The sequence below is a fragment of the Panthera onca genome, chromosome D2, assembly GCF_046562875.1.
Source record: "Panthera onca isolate mPanOnc1 chromosome D2, mPanOnc1 haplotype 2, whole genome shotgun sequence".
NCBI lineage: Eukaryota > Metazoa > Chordata > Mammalia > Carnivora > Felidae > Panthera > Panthera onca.
Genome location: NC_138349.1, coordinates 87,440,843 through 87,461,746, shown reverse-complemented (window position 1 = coordinate 87,461,746; position 20,904 = coordinate 87,440,843).

Sequence of the window (20,904 nt, the reverse complement as noted above, 5' to 3'; positions counted from 1 at the left end):
AAATATGAATGAATATAATAGTTCAGGTAACTGCACGAAGCATATAGTGTTTTAACCCCAAGAATTCACGGTCACCTGGTAAAGCAAACGGGAGGTAGACCACCAACCGTTGGAAGACGGCGTTAAAGAGTTTGAACTTGGCCCGCAGCCTCCAGGTAAAATTTGAGGCAGGGCAGAATGTCGACTGGTTCATGTTCTGCTAGGATCGCAGCGGGGCTGAGGCTGGGACGGGCCAGCACTTGAAGAACTTGACAGGTGTGTACACACACTTAGGGGGAGGGCCTTCCAGGCCAAGAGAAGGGTTGTTTATATTCTTCCTCTTCCGCCCTGTCATGGGGCAGGGTGCTGAGCAGCGGTGGCTGTCCTGTGGATCATGTTCCAACACTTTTAAACCCGGGGGAGGGAAATGTACCAGGGGAAGGCAGGAACAGCGAGGGGGAAAATATTTTCCAGAATGCTGCAGGTCAGCCTGGGACACGCAAGATCAGTTGACAAGTGTGAGAATCGCAGAAGATGAAAATGTTGCGCCTGTCTCCAAGAACAATAGAAAATACAGACGAGGAGTAAAGAAGACGTTCGAACGTGATATTCAGTCGTGTGCAAATGGAGAAATTTCCAGGTGCGTTTCTCTGCGTTGTAGCCTCCTGCCCCACAGTCTACGGGAGCAGGTCTGGCTGGCTGACGTTATGGGATCAAGACTGGGGAAATACTTGAATAGAGGCTCCGGATTAGAAAAAAGTAACTGAAGCATGCCTGGGGAAGAACAAGTCCTATGAGGAAAACGGACATCCTATCACTGACAAACACGTGGGACACACGCAATGTTTACAAAACTCAGAACACCACCACACACGTTCCCCTCGGGAAGACGTAGCAGGACCCCAAGGCCCAAACAGGAATTGCCTATTTAATTGTCTCATGTATGCGAGACTCTTAAGACAAGCAGCTTCTGTAACACGGTCACATGGTCGATGGCAGGCTGGAATAGGGTCTGAAGGTGAAAGAGTGACTCGGTTAACTGTGGCCAGCAGACAACAGGTAGAGAATGATACCAACATGTTTCATTTTCACTTTCCATCTAGCAGGAGCGTGTAAAAACCGTTTCTGACCCCGTGTTTGCAGTTAACTGGCCATGAGCCGTGAGAAACAGCCTAACAAGGACGCTTTGTGTTGCACGCTGTCAGGTGGATTTCCTCTGGCGGCATCGTCACGTCCAGGGGCCGGATCAGAGGGGCCCCAACGACCGTCCGAGTGGACGCGCATTTTGTGACGCGGCCTGAAGAGTGACTGCTTGCGTGCGTTTGAAGGATGAGCTCCGACAGCTCGTCCTCGAGCTGGTCTCAGCTTCGTTTCCGTGCTCCCGGTGTGTTCCTCTCATTTCCTGCTGGGAAGGCCAGGAAACCCGTGTGCACCCTGAGCGTCCGCACGGGAGTCACTCCCTCCGTGCTCCCACAGGCTAGGATGATCCGCCGGTACTCCTTAGTTCGAGATCACCTTTGATCGTCTCTGGTCCTGAAGGTAGGATATTGGCACAGAAAATAAAAATTAACGATGATGATGACTGCAGTGAGGATGGGAGCTTTAAAAATGGCTCGCCTCTTTGGACATTACAGCGCCCCTAGCACGTAGGTATGATTTGGGGTGAATATCAGGACACGGCATCTCAGAAGGATTAAGGAACGTGCCTAAGATCAAACAGGAAGTGGGAGAGCCGAGATTGGAACCGACCTCTGTCAGAGGCTAAAAATCCTCTCCCGATGTGTCCAAGAACTGACTCACCGTATCATGATTCACTTTACCAAATCTGTCAAATCTGTCATTTACTGTAATGGCTTACAACTTCCTTCATTAACAGTGCCCATGTCTTATCCAGGTGACCATGTTTTCTCTCTTTGGCTATACTTCATGCTTTCCAGAATATTTCACTATATTTATTTGATTTAGTGGGTGAAGGACCGTTTCTGGTACAGCTGGGAAGGGCTAGGTGGACATGCGTGATTTGCTGGGGGGAAGAAGTCCTCATTCCTCTAGTGCACCTGTTACTGTTTCCTAGAGGCAGAAAGGGTATGTGTTAACGGCTGTCATCACCATATCACCACAGTGCTGTCAGGACTCCCCCTGGGATGTCACAGCGCGCTTTTATTTACCCTTAAAAACGTGCACATCCTAGCGTATCCTCAGTGCTGTCTCTCTTGTGTCTACAAAACAGTACGCTTTGGCCGATCCTCTCATTCGGATTGTCTGTATCTTGTTTGCTCTTCCTGAAAGAGCATTTATTTATCATTTTCTCTACTCCAAACCTTTTTCCCATGTATAGATTGCCCTCCTGAAAATTTTCTCCCTTCCCCCTCAATCTGTCCCTCCCTCCCTCCTCTTACGGTCATGCATAAAAAGGCTACCACAGCTCAGAATGTGCTCATTTTAGCTAAAGAGAATCATATCAGAATGATGTGTGTGAAGAGCGTATTTAGTTCACGAATAAAATAACAGCCTTCTTTCATCGCTTCAAGTTTTGTGTGATAATACAGGATTAATTTTGGATTTAAATAATACTAAAAGAGGGAGAGAGACTTTTGTCAAGATGAAGTAGGGTTTTAAGTGATTGAGAACCCTGCCTTGGGTTCTCCGTGCAATCTCAGAACCAGAGAGATGAGTAATACTTTCACCTTAATTTCCTCAGTGTGTCTGTCACATTTATATTATTTTCCTAAGGTCTTTCTACTGATAGGAAATTGGAACAACGTTAGTGACATCGGATGGTGAAGATTCAATTTTCAGTCTTCCATCAGACACTTTAGCTTTTGTTCCACAATACAAACTTGGTAGGGGAGGGGTCTAGTCAACAGCTTATCTGGCTTTGCCCAGATGGGATGTAATGGTGTCTTAAGTGATTTATGTTCAGAGTGCTCCCCTCAAGGGAGGGAAGCAGCTTTTGAAAAGAAGCACAGTCTTTTTAATCTCTAACTGGGATCTAGAAGGGTTATTGTTTCAATTTGAACTCAAGAAATAGAAGATTGAGGTGGAAAGTATTGGAATATTATACTTACTGGTGGTTCATTGAATGAATGCGTGTACACACACACACACACACACACACAATCAGTGTTTTGTCTAATTGAAAATTAAATATCCCAAGTTTTATAACTCTACCAGCATCTACTGTAAGTCAACATTTCGTTAACTCAAACATCCACCAGACTTGGGCATGCTTTGGCACAGCTCAAGGAGATGCTCACAGCCAGTCTTCAGATAAGTCGACGCATGTGCAGAGGAGGCCACAGGGATCTATGTACGTGACCTTTATGTGAAGCAACTTATCCGTATAGAAGAAAAAAACACATTAGCTAGATCAAATGAGAACGGTTCCGTGTAGCAGAAAAAGCAACAATTTACGGACTGCACTGATGGCCTTCGTCCCAAGGACCTTGTATCTGGTGGCTCTGAGGAGAGGCCGTGGTGACACAGGCCCTTCAGCCCGGCTGTGTGGGTCCTGGTGCTGAGCCACGGCCCCGCTCCCCTCGGGCAGGAGGGTCCTGTTCTTTCCCGGATACTCACCCAGTGGGTTCCATGATGTATCCAGAGCTTCGGCTAATCTCCACTGTGGTGTGTTTCTCTGTTCAGTGCACTATTACTCACGCCCCTATGCCAGTAGGTCAAATACTCTGGAGGCCTCACATAAAGAATCTCTAGGTGAATGCTATTTAGTGCATGTTAGAGTGAGAGCCAAGATCTTCACATCCAGGGCCACTTCCCCAAGCCCGTCAGCTTGCTTCCTCTCTGGTTTCCTTGTGTCCGATGTTCTAAACCTTCTTCATCCATGGACCAGCCGGCCAAGCTAGTCACGGCTCCCGTGAGTCAGACTATATTCCTACCTTGGCTATTCTGTCTACACAAAATGGGTGAAATAGCGTGCACTGGGAGGATTCTTCCCTACCTGCTGTTCTTTAGGACGATTCCTGATTTTGGGTTCAGCACAGCCCTCACCCTTTATCAGCTTGCGTCCTATCCTGAGCAACGCAACTGTTAAGCAAGCTTTGCCTTTTTCCTCCTCCATCAGCCAATCATAAGGCAAACCAGAGTGGACGTAAGTTTGAGCTGAAGAAGAAGCCACAGAGGGACAGTAGTGGACACCAGGGAGGCTGCCTGCTCACAGAGCTTATCTGTGTCCTTTCGTGCTGGTTTGTGCCCGATCTTGAACATACCATTTCCTCCTCACTAAATGTCTGCTGCACTAACCGTACCTTTGACTTGTGGGCTCTCACAGAAACGATTGTGAACCAGTTCTGATCACATGGTCATTTGATATGTCAGGATCTCCATTACTACCAGGTTCATAGCTCTTGAGAAATATTTTTGGATAGTGTACAATTATGTGCTGCCAGTGTCCAAAACTGGGTCCATTAGCCTAGAGCTCTTAGCTATTATTTTCATACTGGGGATGCCAGGAGCTCTACACAGGGAATTTTCCAACTGCATAGAGATCTCTCGTGTCCGTTGAGTTGTATTATTCATTTGAATGTCTGTCCAAGTGGGGACATTCTATTCTTCCCCCCGTGGACGTGGCTGGATGCTTTCCTGCCTGGCTATGTCTCGAAGAATCCTCATTGCACATACACATAGAGGTAGTTTATGATTATCCTTTCTCTTCAACCAAGGTAACTCAGTTTTTACAGGACAAATGGTATTTAGGGCAAAATGGGAAAGCTTTGCCAAAAATCTATTCAGGATTGTTTATTAGTCTTGAATTTTGCTGCTTCTCTGTATTGTCAGGTGTTGGCAAATGTTTTTATTATCACGATAGAATTAACATCATAAATGTATGATGCATAACACTGACTGATCCTTGTTCAGGGTTCATTGTGTTTCAATTTCCTTGACAAATTAAATAAATGTCATCAATATTACTTCATGCAATGTGTTTTAAGGAAGCACAATTTAGTCAATTAAGTTTACGTCAGGGCAATATAATGTTTTAACTTATTTACTTAAACACAAAATCAAAATTGACAGACGTAAATTTGCATTAGTAATAGCACACGATGTATCATTCTTTATAAAAGCCACATCTCAGCATCTTCTGGACATGTGTGAAATATAATCTATTCTGAAAGACTATATTCTCTCCATTTTTCCCCAGATTGTTGGAGCGGAGACATTTTAGAACACTAATTGGGCTTACTTTGTAAATCGTATATTAAAGGTGATCTCTCTCTAATAAGCACATGGATAGTATCATGCAAAATTACTTTTCATTTAATTTAAGTGCTTCAATTTACGTGGTTGACATAATCCTGTAGCTTCACATTTATAGCTGGGATAAAGCCACTCTTTATTCAAGAATTTTTTTCAGCAGAATGGATTGCATTTAAATGTAAATTCAGTTTTATGAAGCTTAGAAAACCTGTTTTTTGACATGGAAATTTTTGAAAAAGATAAATGAAGTGAACTGATGTAACACAGAACAAGAATAATCCCTCAAATCTTAATCAGTTAAAGAGGGGATATAGTTTCATAAAATAGCATAGTATAGTAAAGTCAGAGAAAATTTAAATGTGATAAAGAAAAATAAAGAAAAATTATGTCACCATTATACTTATGTGAAAGGAAAGAACTAACTGACTCCAAATTATTACAGCAAATCAGCTGCTAGAATTTTCTGAAGCTCTTTATAGCAATATTATCATTTTTTGCACATACCTTTTTGTGATCCGGTATTCCTCCGAGAGTATACTTTTTGTTTTTTTATTATTAAAAATGATAATGTGATGCTGCTAGAAACTGGGTATGTCACAAGCAATCTGCTAAGGGACAGGTGCTATCTTGAGATACGTACTTAGATGGGACACACTAGGAATAATACTTAATACTTGGAGATAGCAAAGTAAGAAACCATCAAAATAAAACACACAATAGTTCTCATCTTAAGCATACGTTCAGCTGAACTGATATTCTAAAATTATTAAAAGTCTGCTCACTTTTGTAGTTGTGATAGGTTACATAACTTTTAAAGAGCACATATTACCTTTATAGATCACATAAGTTATTAATATTTGATCCATTTACTTGCTAAGTGAAATAAAATGTATTTATGTTACCTTTGTGTTCCAAGGAAAAGAAAGAAGGGTCCTACGGAAATGATTTTGTTATTAGGTTCTACACTCACACGGAGGGGGACATAGAATTAATGTCAGAGTTGTTAACACCAATGGCAAGCTTCAGGCTTTCAGTTTATGGAGATTTCCCACTTTTGCAACTGTGTCTAACTTACTAAAGCAGGGGAGAGCTGGTTGCTTAGCAACATTTGTATTTCTATTGTTTAATTGCATGAATTGTCAGCATATCAATGTAGAATTTACCACAAAGTAAGAGCGAGAACAGCAGCACACCCCTAATGCATTCCTGGTTTTACCTGGAGTGTTGTTGGTCAGCATGACAGACAGGAGAGAAAAGTGTAATTTGAAATATCTGTGGTATGGTCTAGGGATTCGACAAGTGACTTATGCTGCCTTAAAATCAGAGCAATGAATTAAAAAAAAAAAATTAGTTTTTGTTTAAATGCCAAACAACTAAAAGCCGGTCACATTTTCCTTCCTGTGGCAAGAAAACTTAGCTGTACAATATTTTAGAATCTAAAATGCATACCTTCAAAACATTTATATTGACCAAGACATCAAGTTATTAATTGTGTCAAATATAATTCACAGAAAGTGTCTGAATATGCTGCATAAAAAACAACCAAAACTCATGTAAATTTATTCAATGATGGTTCCGCTCTACTTTGGGGAGCATTTTACACGGCAGGGATATTAATGTGCACTCTTCCATTTATTAGGAAAAAGACTGAAGCCAATAGCTCTGCCTCCTTAGCTCCATTTTCAAGTCAGGGTACAAATGGTGTGGGATTTAATCACCGCTCGTGTAACTGAAGCTTTTCCCTCTATGGAACTTACTCGTTTGGGGATGAAAAGCCCTACGTTCTATTTGCTTTCACTCGGAATTCTGGGGAACCTACAGATTAACAGATAGATCCTGTTCAGAGGGTCTCCGTGGAAGGCACACGTCTTGAAGTGACCACATTTTCTCATTTCTCTTTGTGACTTAGCACTGTGGTAAATGCCTGGGTGCAGCCCTCAGGACTTTCTGAGACACACTGTTACAACATCAAGAGTGGAAGCCCCTGAAATTCTGCTTCAGCGTCACATGACTTGGTCTTGTCAGGGTCAGATTTCTACATAAGTATGGTGGGTTGGATAGACACGTCTGCCTCCACCTGCACTGAGTCCCACCAGCGATAGGAAGTGACTTTTCAAAGGACAGATTATCTCGAGAAAAAAGAGAAGAGACCAAAACGTTTTGGAGACTGAAAAACAGAGGACTTGTGGTGATTTACCCAGCAGTCCTGAATCCTAATTAGCAGTGGATAAAGCTGGAGAAGTCACTCTACCTCATCCCCACAAGACCCAGAGATTAGTAGCACCTAGGATAGACTTCTGGGCAAACTGGGGATAAACCAGAATGCTTACCTTAAGTTGCTTTTTTTTTTTTAGACGCTAAACCCCCCTATGGCTTCCTTCCTTTGAGAATCTGGATGGTTACTCCTCTCTGATGTGACAGATTATTAGGGGTGTGTTTTTCTAGAAAACATAAAGCAGAATGGAGACCAGAAGGCACTGTTGAAGGAAAGCAGTGCCATTAAATCAGGCGTTGACTGAAATTGATGTTGTGAGTACTGGGTTCCCACCCTCTTCTCCTCCTCAGCTCCCAGCATGATGGCGGCACCCAGGTAAGAAGATGTTGTATCGCGGATTGCAGGTGCAGACGGGACATCACCATCCAAAAGGAAAAACACTCAAATGTACTAATATTCCCTCCGTGAAGACACAATCCCAGGGAACCCTGCAGTCAACAAACCCACCTATGGACACAAAACTTCCAATCAGCTTTTCACTGGCCCTCTCATATGTAAGAGCAGGTGGATAAAGATCGCCATGCCCTTAATTAAACCTCTATATCAAATCAGAGACTAAACAAAAGACCAATGTGGAGGAAAGAGGAGAAACCGAGAGCACGCTGTGGTAACATCACTAGAGGAACGAAGCATCACGAAGCAGGAATGGACTGCTACGTAAAAAGAACATCCCAGAGACATGGCTCGGACCATGGAACAGGGATGCTTCAGGCGCCACGAGGGGACGGCTGGCTGTCCGGCTGCAGACCCACCAGCACACCATCCAGATGTCAGAAGGACCCCATCCTTACTAATGAAATGGCCAGACACCCCTGAATCGATGCAGTGTTTCTCCCAGAGACACGCAGCACTGGGCCATGTCAACGGGGTCGGGGGCCATTCCTCACCCGCCCCTTACCAGCCCCAGAGGAGGCAGGGAGCCCGACCGAGCCCGGCAGGTGCCATTTGCACAGGCCGGGAGGCCTGCTTTCCCACCATCCACAGCTTTGCCGGGAGCATACCACTTACCCTTGTTCTCCCAGACCACTTACTAGAGCACCACCCTCCACCTCGCCTGTATCCAGCGCGGGGAAGAGTTACACGGTCACCTTACTCATCTATCTCAGCTGCCTGTTAGCTCCAGGGTCCACGCGACAGCGAACAAAGTCCACCGGACATTCCGCTGGTCAAGTCACCGAATCGGAGCAGTTGAAGGATCCCGACCATGCCCCCCCCACCGCTGGATGGCCAGCAAGCTCTGTGCAGGGCGAGCGATCCCTGCAAGGCTCTTCTCCACAGCCAGGACCGGGAGGCCCTCGGTTGTCCCAAATCCAGCCTGCGCCTGCCACACGCAGTCACCCCTCCTGTGATTTCTTCCAGGAAAACTCCAGCGAGGGCCAGCAATGAGCCAAGGACCGTGCGAGGCCTGGAGGATAGAGCTCTTAGCTACGTTGATGCCTTCCCTCTGAAAATCCCCTAGTAAGTAATTTTTGAAAGGGCATGCTTAAATTGCTGAAAAGAGAATTACCATAAATGAGTTCTCCATTTCTGCATTGGCTTTGTTAGTTGGAAAGAAATTGTTTTACTAACGAACCAAAACAAGCCATTAAATTATGTGAATTCACCTTCTCTGGATGCCTGGAGGTCCAGTAGAGAAGCTTATTCTCTGGCCTAGAGGGGGTTCGCACCATATCTGCCTTCCCTAACATGTCTCAATCCTGGGATCTTAGGGGCCAGTAAGTCGCACTGAGTGTGGTGACGGTTGACCATCAATCAGAAACGTTCCGTCTTCTCCTCGAGGAGATCCCTCACCGTATTGTCACTGCTTGAGAACAGTGGGACTCTGTCCTTCCTTTCAGCTCTGGGTCAGCTCCCATATGCCGCCAATTCCGTGATGGCGATGAACGGGTTACTCTCCTTTGCCTCGGCTTGTGCGTCAGAGCAAACGAATCCTCCGGGGGGAGAGCCAGGCTCCAGGGGAGGCGTGCTCTGGGTCCTGGAGAGAGGCCGTAGCCACGTAGCCCAGTGTGTGGGCTGCACACAAAGTACTGACTGACGTCTGGGGGTGGGGGGCGCTTCCTGCAAGTCTGATGTCAGAAGCCAGGACGGTCAGATGGCCGTGACGTGCCCCTCATATGGGAGGTGCTCGGTAGTGCCACCCTGAAGCTCCTGGACGAGTGCTGGGTAAGTCCTACCTCCTGGAGGACGAAACCAGCCCCGCTTTTCCTTTAGTGTTATTTCACATTACTCTGCATTTCAAAAGTCCACGTGTACGAAATGGCATCTTATTTTGATTTCTCAGAGCTTAAAAATGATAAAAAGCAAAATGATGAAGTAAAAGATACTGGTTCTTATTTTGTTTATCAGCCAAGCACCACATGAATTGTCAAAATGTTGTACCAGCACTTAAAGAGTGAGATACGTGGAGCGAGGCTGAGTTGCCCAAGTTACATCACCTGTGGCTCTTTTAGACCAGCTGCCAGTCAGCCAACCGGTAGGCGCCAGCCCGTAACTGGCTACAAACAGGTGACTGAGCGAGAAAGCCCACCCACACGGGCAGCTAAACCCACAGACCCGTGAACCAATTAAGATCTCTTCTTTTATGCCCCTGATGTTTGAGTTATTTGTTATGCACCATTATCGAGGCAACGGGTAACAGGTACACTTGCATGGCTTAAATGTTGCACTTACCGGCACGCGCACAACTGGTGTACCCAGATTTGCGAAGAGACGAGAAGGACGGATGGGGCAGGGTTGTGAGCAGTCGCTGGAGATGAGCCCACAGGTGAAGCCTGGCTCCTGGACAGGGTGTTGGCCGTGCTGGGATCCCAGGGGGAGGGGAGCTTGGTTAATGTACTTACCAGTAATTTGTCTGAAAGTATATATTATACTTCTATTTATATTGTATATATACTTATGATATAGAATTCATATGTGTCATACACATTGTACTTGTATCAATATTGTATATTACACATGAGTATATAATTCACTGGTCAATACACCACCATACTTGGTCTGTTTAATATTCACAATTGTTTACTGAAAGAGGGAGCAGATTTCCATTTTATAAGGATGGAGCTTTGAGAGGTCAGGTGTGGGCTGGTGTCGAACTAGCAAGAAGAACCCGAAAACATTTCGGACTCCACAAGCCTGCACCTTGTTTGTCACGGCATCGTATCGATTCCTATTTGAAATACTTCATTCCCTCAAATATTCCACACACATTCATTGGTTTGGGCACTTCTGAGGGGAAAAGGTTGTTGTTTTATTGTTGTCTGTCTAGTTGTTTTACGCATTTCAAGAAGGACACATTCAGAGCACCTGGGTGGCTCAGATGGTTAAGCGTCTCTGGCTCAGGTCACCATCTCACGGTTAATGGGTTCAAGCCCCGCGTCGGGCTCTGTGCTGACAGCTCGGAGCCTGGAGCCTGCTTTTGATTCTGTGTCTCCCTCTCTGTCCCTCCCCCACTCGTGCTCTCTCTCTCTCTCTCTCTCAAAAATAAATAAACATTAAAAAAATGTTTTTAATCTCTCAAGAAGGACACATTCCCAAGATTCGGTGTATTAGGAACCAAATTTCCTCACTTGGTTGATATTGTTCATCCAAAGCCCCTTCAGGACATCTTTACATTGAGGTTCTGGGTCATACATCAGAGTTAATGTTCAATGGAAAACTGAGCTCAAAGGGATAAAAAAGGGAAAGAGAGGGAGAAGGGGTTAGAGAGTCAGGAGCTGCATTCAGAGTTAGAAACGAAAACTGCAGGAAAGCTAGGTTCTCATGTCTCACAGCTGACAGGCAGTCGGGGCTCAGTAGCAGTGAGCTCTCCGGCAGTATCCTCGTTTCACTACCTACTATCACAGTACACATCATACACTCCCATCCACACACACATACGGGGTCTAAACCACAGAATCCTGTTTAGTAGGAAGGTCCCCGTTCTCCATGTAGCCTGTGCTAGTGAACACAACTACAATTAAACAGAATGTGTTTAGAAAAATTCCTTGGCAGTCATGCACTTGAAAGCCTTCTTATTTACAACCTAAATGGGGTGGCTGTTAAAGAAAATTGTAACACAGTATTAAATTCTTATAGCACTGCTCCCCACCCTAGAAAAGAGGCTTAGCAAAAATGCCTCTTTGTTTTCCGTGAGTTTCGCGCTGAACTTTGACGAAAGAAATCAAATGTAAAGCAATCTGTGGGTTATTAGGCATTTGTACAAATCCAGATTAGTTTTTGACCCGGTTTATTTCCTACAGCCTCACAAACACGGAATTCCAAATCTTCAGCTTGCCCCCTACTCCTAACCCACGGTGTAACTCATTATTTGTTAAGGAAATACATTTGTTAGGGAAATACATAAGTAAACATTTGAATGTGGCATTAAAGAGTGCATCAATATTTATCCTGCATACCTCGTACGAATGACTGTTTGATTCCTGTAGGCAAGTGACTATATCTAAAATGAATTTGATGGGGTGTTTCAGAAAATATTATTGGCTAGACCCATTGCTTGGAATAGAGATAGATGGACAGAAATGCACACATACACATACATGAAATACACTTTTTATCTCTGTAATCACTAAAACGTTACTAAGACACTACTGTTTTCACATAGTGTGCACATTTAGGAAAGGACTGTAGTCCCATTATAAAACAGGGGGTGATGGACCTGTTGTCCGTACAGCTTCCATAGTGTATGAATATTGGCAAATCAGGAAGACTTCCTAAAGAATATGTTCTTTTCTTGCTTTTATTGCTATCAGTCTGGCAATTATTCAGCGGAACTGCCCTTATTTTCAGTTTGTTACAAGGCCACAGTCCTGCCACAGTCCATAGATTCTCCAGAGCTGCTGTAAAGTGCAGTCACACAGGCAAACATTTTTTGTTGAATGTATTTGTTTCTTGTGACAGAGTTGATATATTGTGGTTTGTCCTTAATATGATATAAAGACGGCTGCTAATAGAAGTTTGAGAAAAATACAAACGAGTTTCCTTATTTACTTACACCAAGCTGTCAGACTATTGCTGGAAAATATTCATTGGGCAAAATCCTTTACTCATGTGAAAAGGGATCCCTTGTATAGTTCTTAAATATAAAAAATAGTCAGCTGGAGCTGGCCCAGTGGCTCAGTCGGTAACACGTCTGACTCTTGTTTTCGGCTCAAGTCATGATCTCGCAGTCTGTGAGTTCAAGACCCGCTTCGGGTTCTGTGCTGAAAGTGTGGAGCCTGCTTGGGATTCTCTCTCTCCCTCTCTCTCTGCCCCTCCCCTGCTCGTGGTCTCTCTCTCTCTCAAAATAAGTAAACAAAAAATATTTAATAAATGAATACATTAAATAAATAAATAAATAAAAATAAAAAATAGATGGTCAGCAAAAAGATAAAAATAAACTTGCAAAAGCAAGTCAATCTGACATCAGTATGTTTGTGTCACTTAACATTCTTATAAAGAGGGCACTTGGGGTGAGCACTGGGTGTTGTATGTAAGTGATGAACCACTAAATTGTACTCCTGAAACTAATATTACACGATATGCTGACCAACTGGAATTTAAATAACAACTCAAAGCTACAAAGAAATGTATAGAATTTTGTAAACAATTTATGAAACAAATTACACTATGAAAATATCACATTGTAGTCTTACAGCGTATTTCTATTAAAAAGGTAGAAAGTTTGGAAACTATAATACGTTAAATTAATATAAATTTATGAAACCTAAGAAAACCTCCTACCATGTGATTTATGTTAGTATCTACCGAAAAATAGTTAAGGATTTTGCATCAACAATGTGCAAATATGTGCTGAAATACAGTGACAATACTAATGAGAACAGTTTGGTACAACTCCGCCCTGAGATATCTAGTGGAAATGTGTTTATATTTAGGTCAACACGTGTCGCATTCCCTGCTATTCCATTGGCAATATCGTCATGCACTTACTGTAAGGTTATGACAGCAAGTAAAATGCACCAACTATTTATCTTTTTAAATGTATTTATTTAAATTCAAGTTAGTTAACATACAGTGTAGTATTGGTTTCAGGAGTAGAACCCACTGACTCATCACTTGTATACAACCCCCAGGGCTCATCCCAACAAGTGCCCTCCTCAATGCCCATCGCCCATCTAGCCCATCCCCCACGCCCCTCCCTCCATCAACCCTCAGTTTGTTCTCTGTATTTAAGACTCTCTTCTGGGGGGCGCCTGGGTGGCTCAGTCGGTTGGGCGGCCGACTTCGGTTCAGGTCATGATCTCGCGGTCCGTGAGTTCGAGCCCCGCGTCGGGCTCTGTGCTCACAGCTCAGAGCCTGGACCCTGTTTCAGATTCTGTGTCTCCCTCTCTCTGACCCTCCCCCGTTCATGCTCTATCTCTCTGTCTCAAAAATAAATAAACGTTAAAAAAATTTAAAAAAAAAAAACTCTCTTCTGGTTTGCCTCTCTCTCTGTTTTCATCTTACTTTAGCTTCCCTTCCCCTATGCTCGTCTGTTGAGGGTCTTAAATGCCACATATGAGTGAAATTATGTGATACCTGTCTTGCTCTGCATGAATTATTTCACTTAGCGCATAATACACTCTAGTTCCATCTACATTGCTGCAAATGGCAACATTTCATTCTTTTTGATCGCTGGGTCACGCACCATGGAAAGAATTCACTGTTTTCTCAATGAACTGACGTATCACTCATTAAGTTCTGGTCACTAGGCAGGCTAATATGGTTTTGAAAAGATGATTCTGTCCTCAGAAAGCTAAGATAAAATTGCAGCTGACAAGGGGAGATGTTTACACGGAGACACTTCATACTGTGGGATTGGGGGAGATTTGGGGAGTGGAGGGACAACAAAACTCAAGGCCCGTGAGGTGCAGGAGGGTCACGTGATGGGGAGCAGACCAGGAGCCGGGCACAGCTCATGCTCTGCAGCTGGGAGGCATATTTCTCCTTCCTCTTTGGTTCCCATGGATGATGGCCACGGATGGAAGGGAATTTTCTCTTTCCACTGTAAACACCGCTGGTTTCCAAGTGCTTAATGAAGAAGTTGCATTGGTGTATATATGTGGACATTTTCTCGGATGTGAGAGACACCAGGGACTGCGCGGTCTTAGCCTGCACATTCGCCCCTTGGGCTCCGCTCGCAACGTAACACATTTCACACGGGGAACAAATTATCCCCCGAAAGACTGAAAACACTCACTGAGTGAAGACTTGTTCCACATATGGAAAAAGAAAACTTTTGAGATCTTACACTTTTTGAGATTTTTTTTTTAAATTAACCTTTCCCAGTAATTATTCATCAAGAGGTGTTTCAACACATGAAACGTTGACAGTCCTGTGTTGTTTGTTTACAGATATGCTTCCGTTGCCGGCCTGTTCGGAAAACATTTAGGAAGTTCCTTCAATTGCTTTGGAGAACATCGCAGCCTCCTATTGGCAACTTCAGAGCATGTTGTCTATACAGGATTAACACGATTTCATTTTGAATCACTTTGTTGGTAACACCTACTTTTAAGGAGCAGGCCCTTCACTCTATTTTTTTAAGACCCACCAGATGTTGTTGTTTAAGGGGAAAAATTGCAAGGAATAGTGAGTAATTCCTAGAGATCTCATGCAAGATACAGTGAATACAGTATTGTATTATAATCATTAAACTTGCTAAGAGACTAGATCTTAATTATTCCAACCACTAAAAAGAAATTGTAATTATATAGTGTGATAAAGGTGCTAATTAGCACTATAATGGCAATCGTATTGCACTACAGAAATATGTCAACATGTACACCCTAAATTTACACAATGTTTTATATCAAGTATATTTCAATTAACAAAAAAATAAAAGGCCACCCAAATTCCTGAGGATTATAGCTCTTGGTGAAATTTATAATTTTGATCAATATTAAAGCGAAGCATTATAACTTACATAGACTCATACAATTTTATGGCAAAAATGACTGATTCCTAATGTAACTATTAGAGACAAGAGAACACATTCAGAGAAGTATATTTTGGGGCATTAATTGCCATGTATTACAGAGAATCTTGCTGCTTCTATCTTTGGTTGAAATAGTTTGAAGAATATACTTGAAAACACCAGCCTTTAGGACAGAATTCAACCCAACTTGACAAATATTATTGTTTAATGGAATGAAAACCAATTATGTCAAGTACAAAAAAAATTACTATAATTTTACATTTGCAGTGTTATCCTAGATAACATAATAGAAATATCTTATTCAACTGTTTTTATGAAGACAATTTTCCCCAATCTGATGTTGTTAAGGTTTTTTTAAAAAAAGATAAAAGGTACAATCTTCATATGTTACAAACAACTCCGAGATCAGAAAAATATCTAATCTTGTTTATTAATTTCATATCATGTTTCGCCTTGAGAGTGGTTTCACACAAAAAGATAAAGTAATATCCACTCTGATTGTTGTGTTTCCATGGTAACAAGCAGACAATAAAATAGTTTCTTGTAGTTGTGTTGTTTTACTTACTGGCCTCATTCAGGTGGGCTCCCAGTTTTCCCCACCTTGAGGCGGTCCCTCCCGCCTGAGGGGACATCTGCGGGGGTGAGGCACCCCTTCCCATGGCCTGCCCCGGGAGCAGTCCCCACCCACGGTGTCACCCACGGCGTGACTCATGGTCTCCGGGTGACTGTGCTGTTGCCCTCACGGTCGCTTCAGGTCGGCTGGGTGGACTGGAGGTTTCCTGAAGAAACAGCGATGGCTGGAGCCTCGCACATCTTTATTTCCTCTTCTCATTTCCCCCCTGCTTTGTCCTGGCCCTTCCCCCGCTTTCCCCACTCTGATGAGGCTGATACCGATACTTCTGTGCCACTCAAAACCTATACCTGCTGATGCCATTAGACCTGTGTCACCGTTGAAATGAATTACGGGCATCAGTTCCTCAACCAGGACTCGTTTGGAACTAATTACCCTGGTAATTCCCAGTCGTATTCCTTTAGCTCTGTCTAGTATTCCAGAATATAATCTGGAAGGTGATATTTTAAATACTTTTTAATGATGCAGGATGAAAGGATATTAAATCTGGCTCTAATTAAACATAGTTTCTCTAAAAGCAGGGACTGTATTTCATAAGCCTTCATTTTTCTAATAAGGGGCAATTTAGTTCATTTTATATATAGATGTATATGTAATATATATAGTATATAAAATATATTATTTATTTTATAATTATATTAACTATATATATATATTATATATATATATATATATATTAACTATATATATATACATATAGTTAAGGGTGAGGCCTGGTAGGTATGCAATTCATGTTTGTAATTTCATCAGAAGCGGTTTAGAATTTTCTTCTCTGTTGTAAGGAGACCTGTATTTCCCTCTGAGATAGAAGAAACTTCACATCAGCCTCGCTCACTTCACGGAGTTGATTGGATAAGTCTGTCTCTCTACCCTGTTCTCATGAGTCACCGTCTTGTGTCTCTTTCTGTCCTTGTGCCTGTTAATTAGGCAAATCAAAGCTTATAGCTTTGGGATATTTTAGTGGCATGAGTAAAACTTAAGTTTCTTTTAAAAAGGCCATGATAATAACATTATCTGATTACTTTAGCTAATATAACCAAGACAAAGGCAAGAACATTATAGGAAAAAATATGCACATAAATTAAACACATCTCAGGCCATCAGAAATATGATCTTATAAGTATTTTATACTAAACTTGCAAAATTAGAGGATAATGCCTCAGTGACTTTAATGATATTTATTTAGAAGGATAAGTTTACCCATTAATTCAGTAAGAAAAAATATAGGGAGAGGGAGACACTTAACAGGGCAAGAAAATTTTTAAAAGATAGGGAAAAACTCAGACGATAAAAAGTGTTCTCTGTCAAGTATTTCTATTTGCTCAAACCAGGAAAGTCCTCTCCTGCCGGCAGCAATCAGCCTCAGACGGATGATAAAGGCCCTTTCACACTTAGGAGAGCGGCCTCGGGCGCTCAGGGCCTGCTCCCTCAGTACAAGAGATGCCCAAATTGTTCTTCACAATCCATTTAGTGGTGGCGAGAAAGAGACAACAGGAAACAAGTCACAAGGCAGAATTCTTACCCAGCAAGTGTTAAATTACCTTTCCTTAAGAAGGACTTCCACATCTCCTTTTACTTCATGGAGTTCATGCCATGCCTTGTTCTCAGCGCTCATCACACGATAATTTCTGTGGTTTTACCGTTTTAAAGACAATTCACATATATTCTCACAGAGAGAGGGAACGCGGTGTTACAGGCAGAGCTAAAGTCATCATGAATGGGTCGGGGTTCAAATCCTAACTGCATCAATCATTTGTCCACAGACAGTCCACCTGGATTTTCTTGACATAATTGCTTTATGTGGGGGGGAAAGGGGTTGAACTAAACAAATTGCACCATCTTTCAAGTTTCCTCAATCTATCAGCATCTTAAAGTAACATTCATATTGAAAACGGCACTGTCCACCACGATGAATTTGTTGCCTGTGGTATCACAGGCACTCATCCCGTGTGTGCTGATGGCAGCCATGTTTGTTCCCAGCCGCTGCTTAGCAAATCGCTAGAAACTTCGTGGCATAACACAACACACATCTATGACCTCACAATCGGGAGTCTGGACCCCACTCAGTTGGGCTCTCTGCTCAAGGTCTCACGAGGCTGAAATCAAGGTATTTGCTGGGCTGTGTTCTTGTCTGGACACCCAACTAGGGAAGGGTCTGTTTCTGAGCTCCTCAAGTTGCTGGCAAATGTGTCTCCTTGTGGCTGTAGAATTCAGGACAGCCTGCTTCCCTCAGAGCCCACAGTGGAGGGGCAAAGTCTCTGCTTCTTCAAATCTCTGCCTTGACAGAAGGCCCGGGGCCTCCTTTATGGGCACACCTGATTGCATCAGGCCCACCCAAGAAATCCTCTTTTGAGTAACTCAGTCAGTTGATTACGAATCAGCCTGAATTACAGGTGCAAAATCTCTTCCCCTTTGCCATATACCAGGACACAATCCTGGGGGTTTTATCATATATCATGCCAATCTTGCCATATTTTATTTGCTAGATACAGATTGCATGTGTGGCCCACACTCCAGGGAAAGAGAGGTGAGAACCGAGGGAGAAATCACAGGGGCCTCTTTAGGGTATTTCCACCACACCAGCTCTGTAACAAGCACTGTGCTAACCCCTACGATTAGGAAATATGAGTAAGATGATGCACTCGTCCCCCCAAGAGTATATAATCTAAAAGCTGGAGACACAAGTAAGCATGCCCTCTAGTGCACGAGGGGAACTGGCACCGTGATGGAAGGGACATGAAGGAGTGGCTCCTTTCTGGCTGGAAACACGAGGGAACGTGGAGGCCCTGATGGGCTTTCAGGGAAGGCAATGCCTGCGCTGGACCTGGAGGTCTGCTCACAGACGAGCCGGGCATCACATTGAAGGCGTGAGTGGAGAGACGTCAAGACAGGTGAGGCAGTGAGGCGTTGTGCCCTGGAACAGTGGAGTTCAGCCCTGCTGTCACCAGCGTGGCAACTACACGTGAGCGTGGACAGTCTGTGTGCAGTGGACAAAACAGGTGTGTCGTGTTTTCTGTGTGGTGATCCGGGGGTTCCCAGATCTCCACTCAGCACTGACACGCTTCGTCCTCAGCTCCCAGGACCTCTGGCTTCCGAGGACTCAAATCTGAGTGTCCCTGCGGAAATCCCTTCTGCCGAGGTTGTGTCCCACCGTGAGCTGCTGATGTCCAACACCGGGTTCCGCGGCACTGAGGTCCTCGCTTCACGTCCATACGAGTCATCTGGATGGGTGAGTGTGACATGTCCTCTGGAAGGAGGCTGTTCCCTCACAATATGGCTTCGCTACCCCCTCATCTCCAAGAGCTGGCATCTCTTTATGTCCCACTGGACGCGTGAGCTCGTGAAGGGCTTTGTGAAGAACACGGCAGAAGTGGTGTTCTGGCACCTCTAGAACACACATGCCTTGTGACTTCTGCCACGCCGCTCGGGGCACCACACTAAGAGTGCGTTGTAAAGAAGCCGGGACGAAAGATGTCACGGAGAGACCTCCCTGCCAGCTGAAAGTCGCCGCAAGAGCTCACCCAGACGAAAGCAGCGGACCAAGTACCCGACTGCCAATAGAATCAAGGGAAGTAACGTCTCATTTGCACTTATGCTAACTTTTGGGATCGCTTGCTAAAAAGCTATAGAAAACATATCAACGTCTCCCAATAGTACTGACACGCATGGCATTGGCTTTGGGACAGGGCAGCGGGTGGAGATTAGAAGGACGATAAGAAAAAGCCTTTATTGGTATTGTTGGAGGCCAAAAGCCATGAGGTACCAGTTATATGACGCTGGAGAAAAGGGACCCGTGATCATGTATGGCTAAGCAAATGGCAAGATCCTGGCAAGTAACTTGATCATTTGCAAATGTGCCTAAGAAATGATGGATCTAATATTTCCATAGAAACCTTAGGTTATAGAAATAATATAGGTTTTTGTTTGTTTTGTTTGCACTTACTAATTGCTAATTGCTAATATCCAGGAAGAAGAAAATGATTCACTTTGTAAGCAAAACTTGGCAAACACATAAAGAAGTCACACTTGCAGGATTGGAAGATAAAACTGTTCTCGTCTGCTCTTCTGCAGCCACCAACAGATGTTCAAAGTAAATTAGAAGTTGGAAAATTGGGGATAAAGAAGGCTGGGGAAAGGGCAGGTGGATGGACCTGCAAAAAGGGTGCAAATCAGTGTTCTGCTTGTTCGTGTTCAGTGAGCTCCAACACGGAAGAGGCACGAACAGTCAGGTGATGCCTGCCCACACCCAGGCCTGGAACAAGGGGGTCTTGACTGGAACGATCACGGTGTCAGGGAGGAAGCTGCGTATGAATGCAACAGCATGGGCTCCCACTCACCAGGGCTTATCCGGTTAGTGCTTTGCCAGCGACTGTCACCCAGACTACGACACGACACCATGACATGACACTATCTGTTGTGGGGACCAATTACGCATCGGGTAGAAGATGCAGGAAGCCCACCTTGACCGATATTGACCTGCTCTGAGTAGAGATTTGCCTGTTGCAGACCGTCTGTAAATACTCCTATCTGGGCATCTTTAGAGCATTTGCTGCAAAAACCCTCAATTCTATAGAATGTTGTATCAGTCCAAGGTTTCCATTTTCCAGCAAAATAGGTAGAAATGAAGGCACACAATCGCAGAGGCCACCTGTCCTGTGACAGACTGCATGACCCAGGAGCTGTCACCCTGACAGACAGATCCACTGTTTAAATGCCCCCCTGGAGGGGCACCTGGGAGGCTCAGTCGGTCAAGCATCTCGTCTGACTCTTGATGTCGGCTCAGGTCATGATCTCAGGGTTGGTGAGTTCAAGCCCTACCTCAAGCTCTGCACTGATAGCATGGATCCTGCTTGGGATTCTCTCTCTCCCTCTCTCTGCCCCTCCCCCACTTGTGCT